This window comes from Odocoileus virginianus, unplaced genomic scaffold (genome assembly GCF_023699985.2).
Source record: "Odocoileus virginianus isolate 20LAN1187 ecotype Illinois unplaced genomic scaffold, Ovbor_1.2 Unplaced_Contig_38, whole genome shotgun sequence".
Taxonomy (NCBI): domain Eukaryota; kingdom Metazoa; phylum Chordata; class Mammalia; order Artiodactyla; family Cervidae; genus Odocoileus; species Odocoileus virginianus.
In genome coordinates this window covers 237,333-247,128 of record NW_027224355.1, presented here as the reverse complement: position 1 = coordinate 247,128, position 9,796 = coordinate 237,333, and the positions used below count along the sequence as shown (strand labels likewise).

Here is a 9,796-nt window from a genome sequence, read left to right as displayed (position 1 = left end):
AGCATGCCTATTTCTCAAAATGCAAACCCAGAAAGCAAAGGGTGCATTAGACAACTTAGGAAAGACTATTTCAGTTTGTTTGATTGGCTCTTACTAAATATGGAGTTTTCCTTCCCATGGAAACAGGTGAAGCTGAAGAGAAAGGCATAAAATTATGAATGATAGAAGCTGTCTTTAACTAGCTTCCAATATACTTGAGAAACAAGAATAAGATGTAGCAGGCTGCAGTAATGTCCCTCTGGTGAAGAAGAAAGAAGGAAATTGCTTCTGGTATGAAAGTGTTACTATTTTAAGCGACAGACATATTCATGGGTAAATCTGTTATCTGTACATGCTTCAACACAGATGAATCTCAAAAAACATATGCTAAGTGAAAGACAAGAGACCATATGTTGTATGATTCCATTTAAATGAAATGTACAGAAAAGGCAAATCTATAAGGAGAAAGTAAATCAGTGGTTGCCAGTGACTTGGGGGAGGGGGAAATGGGGAGTGAGCTCTTAATGTCTACTGGTTTCTTTGGGGGATGATGAAAATGTTCTAAAGTTAGATTGTGTGCTCCACAAATCTGTAAATACACTAAACACCATTGAATTGCACACTTTAAATGGGTGAATTTAATGGTATGTAAATTACATCTCAATAAAGCTGCTTTGAAAAAAAAAAAAAATCTGCTATCCCTGATGCTAACACACCAGCAAGGAAGGTGTGAGATGAGGCTTAGTGATTTTTTTTTTTACTTGTTTTTATATAATAGCCACGACCAAACAGTGGAACAATATACTTTAGTAAGATGGATGTTTTAAAAATCATCCTCAGCATTGAATCCAAAATGTATAATGGAAGATAGATAGAAGCCTGAGTTGATGGGTCCTTAAAGAGATACAGGTAGTGCTTTTAGTATGATGATATGTGTATTCCTAAATGACCCTTCATCCAACGCATAAGTGGAATCAATCCATTTACCTTATTTCACCATAATAAGGAGACACTGCAGTCGTGGAACAGAAACAGCAGCGTAAATTAGACAAAGATCCTTTGTCTTCAGGCTCCCAGTCCTGTACGATATAACTTTTCCCTGTGTAGCAGCCTTATTTCTCTCTCTGGAACTGTACACTGATTAACTGCAGCAGTTGTGTCCTGCTTTTTTTCTCCTGGCATACCCCTGTAGCTCAGGGTAGAGCACACCTAGGTTGCCAAGCCAAGTGTTGGGGTGGCTTCTTTCCTTTGATGCCTTGTGAGTGTGGAGGGCCCAGGTTATGTGTTAGGTGTCTCAAGAGATTTAAAGAGATTTAAAGACACTTAAAGAGATTTAAGTGTCTCAAGCCTACATGCTGGACCACATTCTGTTCCACCGGGACAGATGCGATTCTGTTCTTTGTGGAAATTTTTGGAGCTCCCCAGCCAGGCACAAACATTGATAAGCTATAGAACAGGAGAGAGTGTCCTCCTCTGTGCCTCCTGACAGTGTCTTTTATTACAGTTATCCCCTGACTGTGTGGATGTAATTGAAAAATGATAGTCTTTTCTAGGGCTTATTCCCATTTAGGGGTCACAGAACAAAGTTTTTAGAGTGGGCACAGCGAAAATAAGGATCTGCCTGGTGTGTCAAGTTCTTTCACAATGTTTGGCCTATCATAGCAAAAACTCAGAAATGGATTCTTGAAATGACATCAATGGATTCTTGAATGAATCAATGGATGAATGAATCTCAATGCCAATCACAAGTAAGAGGAATCTGAGGGTGAGCCCTGTGGGTGTCTGAGAACCAAGGGTATTGGGAGCTAAGTCTTGAAAGGTTCTGTTTAGATTTTCTTGCTAAAAAAAGAGCAAGGAGTAAAAGGATAACAACAAACCCCTCATGCTAAGTTGCTCCAGTTGTGTCCAACTCTTATGCGACCCTATGGATTGTAGCCACCTGGGAAGCCCTGATCTACAGGGCTTTGCAATTGCTATGCATATAAGTGAGAAGGAAGAACTCTCATTGCGGCTGTTTCCCTTTGCTCAAGTGCCAAGCTCATCAGAGTTCAATTATAAGATAGTCATGTTGCTAGAATTGCTCTTCCTCCTGGATATAGAAAAAGCAAGAGAATTCCAGAAAAATATCTACTTCTGCTTCATTGACTATGCTAAAGCCTTTGACTGTGTGGATCACAACAAACTGTGGAAAATTCTTAAAGAGATGGTGAATACCAGACCACCTTACCTGCCTCCTGAGAAATCTGTATGCAGGTCAAGAAGCAACAGTTAGAACTGGACATGGAACAATGGACTGGTTCCAAATTGGGAAAGGAGTACATCAAGGCTGTATATTGTCACCCTGCTTATTTAATGTATAGAGTAGTATATCATGCGAAATGCCAGGCTGGATGAAGCACAAGCTGAAATCAAGATTGCCAGGAGAAATGTCAATAACCTCAGATAGGCAGATGACACCACCCTTATGGCAGAAATAGAAGAGGAATTAAAAGCCTCTTAAAGAAGGTGAAAAAGGAAAGTGAAAAAGCTGGCTTAAAACTCAACATTCAAAAAACTAAGATCATGGCATTGGGTCCCATCACTTCATGGCAAATATGGGGAAACAATGGAAACAGTGACAGACTTTATTTTCTTGGGCTCCAAAATCACTGCGATGGTGACTTGCAGCCATGAAATTAAAAGACGCTTGCTCCTTGGAAGAAAAGCAATGACAAACCTAGACAGCGTATTAAAAAGCAGAGACATTACTTTGCCGACAAAGGTTCATCTAGTCAAAGCTATGGTTTTTCCAGTAGTCATGTATGGATATGAGAGTTGGACCATAAAGAAGGCTGAGCACTGAAGAATTGATGCTTTTGAATTGTGGTGCTGGAGAAGACTCTTGAGAGTCCCTTGGACTGCAAGGAGATCAAACCAGTCAATTCTAAAGGAAATCAGTCCTGAATATTCATTGGAAGGACTGATGCTGAAGCTGAAGCTCCAATACTTTGGCCACTTGATGCAAAGAACAACTCATTGGAAAAGACCCTGATGCTGGGAAAGACTGAAGGCAGGAGGAGAAGGGGACAACAGAGGACGAGATGGTTGGATGGCATCACTGACTCAATGGACTTGAGTTTGAGCAAACTCAGGAAATAGTGAAGCCTGGTATGCTGCAGTCCATGGGGGTGGGGGGCAAAGACTCAGACACAACTGAGCAACAAGTGGGTATAGATGCCTCCGCTTGGATGTAGACTAAAATACTTGCTCTGTGAGAGACCTCAGATAGCAAGATTCCTAGAAATTGCTCCTTATGTGTAGGCTAAAACATTCACTCTGCCAGAACCCGGGACTATTCAGATCTTCAGTCTAATGCTCTCCCAACTGAGCTATTCCCTTTCAACGTAGCTTAGGAAAGAGTTTCTTGGAGAACAATTCCAATCCCTGGTGACTCAATGCAGGAGATCTGGGTTTGACCCCTGGGCCAGGAAGATCCTCAGGAGAGAAGGGAATGGCAACCCACTCAGGTATTCTTGCCTGGAGAATCCCATGGACAGAGGGAGGCTGGAGGACTATGGTCCGTGGAGTCACAGAGTCAGACACGACTGAGCGACTAACAGTTTCTTTCACTGGATGTAGGACTCCTCCCGGATGTAAGCTGAAACATTTGCTCTTTGAGAGAGCTCAGATCACGGGGTTGCAAGAATTGCACCTTTCCTTGGAGGTAGATGAAAATAATGGCTCTGCTGGAACCCGGGATCAAACCAGGGACCTTTAGATCTTCAGTCTAACGCTCTCCCCGCTCTCCCAACTGAGCTATTCCAGCCCCCTAGCGAGCCTTGGCCTCAATGTATCTTAAAGAGTTTCTCAGAGGCGTCCCTGCTTCTTCATTGTTAACTGAACAATTGCAATGCCTGGTGGCTCACATAGTAAAGAATATGCCTGCAATGTGGAAGACCTGGGTTCGATCCCCAGGTCCGGAAGATTCTCAGGAGAGAGGGAAAGGGCAACCCACTCCAGTATTCTTGCCTGGAGAGTTCCATGGATAGACGGAGCCTGGTGGACTGTGGTCCATTGGGTCACAGTGTCAAACACGACTGTGAGACTAACATTTTTCTTCACTGGATATAGGACTCCTTCTGGATGTAAGCTGAAACACTTGCTCTTTAGGAGAGCTCAGATAGCGAGGTTGCAAGAAGTGTGCCTTTCTTGGGATGTAGATGAAAACAGTGGCTTCACAGGAGCCCGAGGTCAAACTGGGGACTTTTAGATTTTCAGTCTAACGCTCTCCTAACCGAGCTATTACAGCTAACTGATGAAACCTGCCCTCAAACTATGTTAAACAGTTTCTCAGAGGCGTCCTTGCTTCTTCATTGTTAACGGAACAATTGCAATGCCTGGTGGCTCACATAGTAAAGAATATGCCTGCAATGTGGGAGACCTGGGTTCGATCCCCAGGTCCGGAAGATCCCCAGGTCCGAAAGATCCTCAGGAGAGAGGGAAATGGCAACCCGCTCCAGTATTCTTGCCTGGAGAATTCCACGGACAGCTAAAACACTTGCTCAATGAGAGAGCTCAGATCGCGAGGTTGCAAGAATGTAGATGAAAACAATAATCCTACTAAAACCCAGAAGCTAACCAGGGACCCTTAGATTTCCAGGCTAACACTCTCCCAACTGAACTATTCTGGCCCCCTAGCAAGCGCTACCCTCAATGTATCTTAAACAGTTTCTCAGAGGCGTCCCTGCTTCCTCATTGTAATGGCTCAGATAGTAAAGAATATGTCCGCAATGCGGAAGACATTGGTTCAATTCCAAGGTCGGGAAGATCCCCTGGCGAAGGGAATGGCAACTCATTCCAGTATTCTTGCCCGGAGAATTCCACCGACAGTCCGAGCCTGGTGACTGTGGTCCATGGAGTGACAGAGTCAGACAGACAGAGTCAGACTGTGCAACTAACTTTTTCTTTCACTGGTTGTAGGACTCCTCCTGGTTGCAAGTAAGCTAAAACACTTGCTCTTTAAGAGAGCTCAGATAGCGAGGTTGCAAGAATTGCACCTTTCCTTGTATGTAGATGAAATCACTGACCCTGCTAGAACCAGGGGTCAAGCCAGGGAGCATTTAGATCTTCAGTCTAATGCTCTCCTAACTGAGCTGTTCCGGCTACCTTGGTAACCCTCTCTTCAACGTATCTTCGAGTTTCTCAGAGGCGTGTCTACTTCTTAATTGTAAGGGAACAATTGCAATAGCTGGTGGCTCAGATAGTAAAGAATATGCCCTCAACGCGGGAGACTTGGGTTCGATTCCTGGGTCAGAAATTCCCTGGAGAAGGAAATGGCAACCCACTCCAGTATTCTTGCCTGGAAAATCCCATGGATGGAGGAGCCTGGTGGGCTACAGTCCACGGGGTCCCAAAGAGTTGGACACGACTGAGCAACTTCACTTAGTACATCCAAGTGAATGAAAACACTGATTTTCTATCAGAACCCGGGATCGAGCCATGGACCTTTAGGTTTTCAGGCTAACCCTCTCTCAACTGAGCTATTCCAGCTCCTTATGATGCCTATCTCAAGGCATCTTTAAGGGGTCCTTGGGGGAGTTGCTGATTCTTAATTACAAGGGAACAATTGCAATTGTTTATTTGCAACCAGACAATTGATTTAAATGATCCCTACTTAGAAATTTATCTTAGGTGTTTGCAAAATAGCCTTGGAGTTATATTTTTATAGGTCTTCCCAAATATTGAGAAATGTGACTAAATAACAAAAGTTGTAAGATTGGGGAATCATGAAAGTGAGTATTCTACCAATAAAATAATGAGAGAGTAGAGAAGAAAATGATTTAAATCAGGAATTCTGTGTGAGTTTTGTCATATCTGTCTACCAGGTCATTGGCAGAGTGAAGTCTCCTTCTTCCTGCCCTCCTTATTTATTCCTCGTAACACACATAAATATACAGTGACCACAAAGAATCAATTTCTAATGTATGGAAAAACCTAAAAAGGAATTCTGAGTTGATGGGTCCTTGAAAGTTGAGAGAGCCATGAAAGAGCATGATTTGAAAGATTGACATTGAATTTAAAAGTTGAATTGGATGACATTTTAGAGATTTGCCTTTAATTTCTCCTTAATTAAGCATTTCACTCTGCCAGGGCTATATTTAGAAATTTTAAAATGATTGAGTGTATTGAGCCTTTGGGGATTCCTGACTCTCAGTTGGATTATGCTTTCTATTAGTGTCCATTGGTATTCGGCATGTTATGTTAATCCATATTTAAACTAGGGTGACCTCACATCCCGATTTGCCTGGGACAGTGCTGGTTTACACCTGTTGTCCCAGTAGAATTATTAATAGCATCCTCTGCCACTCTCAGTAGTGTCCTGGTTTGGAAGATTAAATTCTATCATCACCCAAATTTGGCTCCTAAAAACTTTCAAGAATATACCTGACTTCCTTAATTGTTGCAATTTATAGTTATTTTACACAATTTTGAGACCCTTTCTTCTTTCTGTCCCATTTTTAGCATCCTTTGAACTTTAGAAGGCTCCTCACAGAACCTGAAAGCCAATGGTGAGACAAAGAGGACCGCATCACACAAAGAAAACTATTGTTCATTAATAACACATATTAAGTAATTAGCATCCTTTGCTAATTAATAATATTTTAATTATTCTGGTTGCATTTCTATTAATCAGCTATATGATTAATTCAATTGCATTATTAAGTATTTAATGAGTGCTAATGGTTTGATAGCACATACCTTCATAGCCAAAGAGAAGTAAAAACAAGAAGCCTTCTATCTTGTGTGGCATTCTCCCCTTGTCCTTGGCTGCTGCTCTTCCTTATCAAAGTGGAGAGCTTTCCTAGGAACAGAAGCTTAACTTGAGCACTGGCCTCATTAAGCATCTTATTCCATTTAGTTCTTAGGGCTTTGGCTGAGCCCCGCTAAATTAACCCACATAGTTACCTGCCTCAACAAGAAGTCTCAGAGAGGAAGCTAATGTCAACTGAGGTCGGTTTAGCAAAGGAAGATACTGGCTTTATCCTATGTTTAAATGGAAGCGAAGCAGAGGAGGAAAATAGAAACTAGCATCAGAAGACCCAGGTCTTAATCCTTTCTCTGCCATCATCTTCTAAGGGGTGACCTTGAGCAATTTCCTGCCGAGTAAGCACTAACTTCTTGAATTCTATGAAAATGACATGGATTCCCCTCTCAGAAAGCAAGTTGGCATCATGTTTATGCATATTTTCTCTGGAAAACAGTAAATTGGGAGGGGGGTCAGTTACAGACAAAGATTTACATTGCTGTGTTGTTATAATAAGACAAAATTGGAAACAAACTACATGGTCATCAAGGTGGGGATTCAGAACACCGAGCAGGGTTAAGAGCACAGATTCCCAAGACAGACTGGACTGGATGCAAATCCCAGCTCAACCAGTGGTAATGTGGCCTTGAGAAAGACAGGTAAGTTCTCTGTGCCTTGGTTTTCTCCTCTGGAAGATGGTGAAAATAATGCCTACTTCATAGAGTTATAGCATTAGGCTACTCACTCCAGAAGAGATAGGCTACCCCCACTCCAGTATTCTTGGGCTTCCCTTGTGACTCAGCTGGTAAAGAATCTACTTGTAATGTGGGAACCTGGGTTCGATCCCTTGATTGGGAAAATCCCCTGGAGAAGGGAACCGCTACCACTCCAGTATTCTGGCCTGGTCGCAGAGTCGGACAAGACTGAGCGACTTTCACTTCACTTCATAGAGTTAGTTTGAGGCTTAAATGGGATTATATATATATATAATAATATATATACATAATATAATTATATAATAATAATAACTAATTATGTTAAACAAAATGTTTAACATAATTAGTTATTATTATTGTACAGCCATTAAGAATAAAGTTGATGGGGTAAGGGGAGTTGCTTAACAGATCAGCATTTCATAAAAAAGTTGTGGAGATCTTTTTCACAACAATGTGACTATATTTAGCATTTCTGAACTATACACTTAAAAACAGTTAAGATGGTTTTTTTAAAAGGTTAATGAAGTGATTGTAACAACAGGGACAATCGTGTTACACTCCTCAGTTAGATATGGACACAAATTTACCCACTGTATGAACAAAAACAATGTGGAAAAATGCAGAGAAAAATACTGTTTCCCCTTCCCTTTTTAGTTCTTGGCCACCATTATCCCACCTCAATGCCCCACGGTCCCAGAGACCTTTACTTCATTCCTCTTGTCGAAGATGAAAAAGGTCAATATCAAAAAGATAACAATAAGCCTTCCCACCCCCTCAAAAGCAATGAATTAATACAGAGGAACAAAAAGGAACTAGAGTAATGTTTAATCATTCAGTTAGCATTTTGGGGGTGTCCACAAGCCTGACGCTTACTCTATACTATGCATGGGTTCTTCATACTTTTTTATTTTATTCTTCATTGAACAGACGGCGGTCTGTTTAAAGTCTCTTCAACAAACCCTACTGCAGTACTACAAAGAAAAGGACTATTTTTTCCCTCTGCTCTGTATTTTAGAGTTTAATGAAAAAAAAATTTAGTAGTAGAAATAATAATAATAAACCTTAATAATATAACTGCAGTCAAAGCACTTCTGTACTATATTTTAGTTGGAGACTCTGGGGGGCCGGGCTGCCCTGGTTTGTAGGGGAAGGGCGGCGCCGGGTGATGTTGGTTCCCACGAGCGCTGGATTTCCCTAGGTTGCTCCAGAGTACCGAAGGAGACGTGGGGGTAGGACCCCGGCGGAGCAGGGGGCCCTTGGGACTACAACACGGCCAGACCCCAACTTTTGCAGTTTCCTAGGTCGGGCGAGGACGGTGGGGATAGGAGAGGGTATCTGTTACTACGCTTCTGCGATAAAAACATGCCAAAAAGTAGAGAAAAATGAAAAAAAAAAAAAAAATTAACGGAGAACGATAAGGACCTCGTATTTTCTTTTCCTTCATTAAGAAATCAAAAAATCGCCTTCCCGGCTTGGTTCCACTGGGGCTCGAACCCAGGACCTTCTGCGTGTAAAGCAGACGTGATAACCACTACACTATGGAACCTCTACGTAAGGCCTTCGCGTCGTTACTTTATTCATAGTGTCGTAAGAGAACCAGCGCCTCTGCTGAAGCCCCGCCCCTACGCCGTAACCCCGCCCCCACCGTGGCCCCGCGCCGCCTGCGGGATTTGGTGTTCGCGGCCGGGCTCGGGGCTCCCAGCTCCGTGCTCCGGCTCCGGCTCCGGCCCCGACGTCTGGAGCGCTCGCCCTCCGTGTCCTCTAGGCTTTTCGCCCTTGAGACCCGGGGAGGCCGAGGCGAGAGGTTACCCTCCTGGCGAGAGCGCCGAGCCACTAGTCAACCGTCCCTAAACTTCCCCGCAGCCGGGGCGTTCGCGAGATCGGCCCGGCGGGCGGAAGCGGACAGTGCCCGCGGTGCGGCCCCTTCTAGTAGATTCCCTCAATCTGTGAGGGACTCGCACTTCTCCACTTTCCCCACGGGCACACTGAGCCGCTTCCGTCAGTACTGGAAGCCTTGAGTCCGGAGCAGGGCGCACAGGAGCACCACGCGGAGGCAAAGATTCAGGCAGCGCGGGGCTGGGGGGATGGGGTGGCCCGGGGCGGGGGCTCATTTTTATATTCATCTTTCTTTTGTCAGCTGTGGAAAAGGCAGCTGGTCAGTCGGCCTCTTGCCCTAGGATACAGGCTCCTAATGCTTCCCAGACCTTTTCCACAACATCCTTCCCCTCCTGAAGCCCCAGGGGCTTTTGTTTGAGCTTATTTGTCTGGGGTGGAGGAGGGGCGGGGCAATAGAGCCCCTGGGGGGCCCGGGGAGGGG

General features: G+C 43.7%; 1 protein-coding gene and 2 non-coding genes across 6 annotated transcripts in view; 1 reads left to right on the top strand and 2 right to left on the bottom strand.

Annotated features, from left to right (window-relative positions):
- Positions 1 to 3,702: 3,702 nt before the first annotated feature.
- TRNAF-GAA (transfer RNA phenylalanine (anticodon GAA)) lies at positions 3,703 to 3,784 on the bottom strand. Its single transcript has one exon. It is a non-coding gene; the product is annotated as a tRNA-Phe (tRNA).
- A 5,168-nt stretch (positions 3,785 to 8,952) lies between these two features.
- Positions 8,953 to 9,025, bottom strand: TRNAV-UAC (transfer RNA valine (anticodon UAC)). Its single transcript has one exon. It is a non-coding gene; the product is annotated as a tRNA-Val (tRNA).
- Positions 9,026 to 9,167: 142 nt separating this feature from the next.
- The window catches only part of PPEF1 (protein phosphatase with EF-hand domain 1), a 140,443-nt gene continuing 139,814 nt past the window's right edge, over positions 9,168 to 9,796 (top strand). For all 4 annotated transcript variants that reach the window (XM_070464633.1, XM_020891255.2, XM_070464634.1 and 1 more), the window contains exon 1: positions 9,168 to 9,532. The gene's annotated coding sequence lies outside the window, so the exon portion shown is untranslated. The remainder of the gene's footprint in view (positions 9,533 to 9,796) is intronic.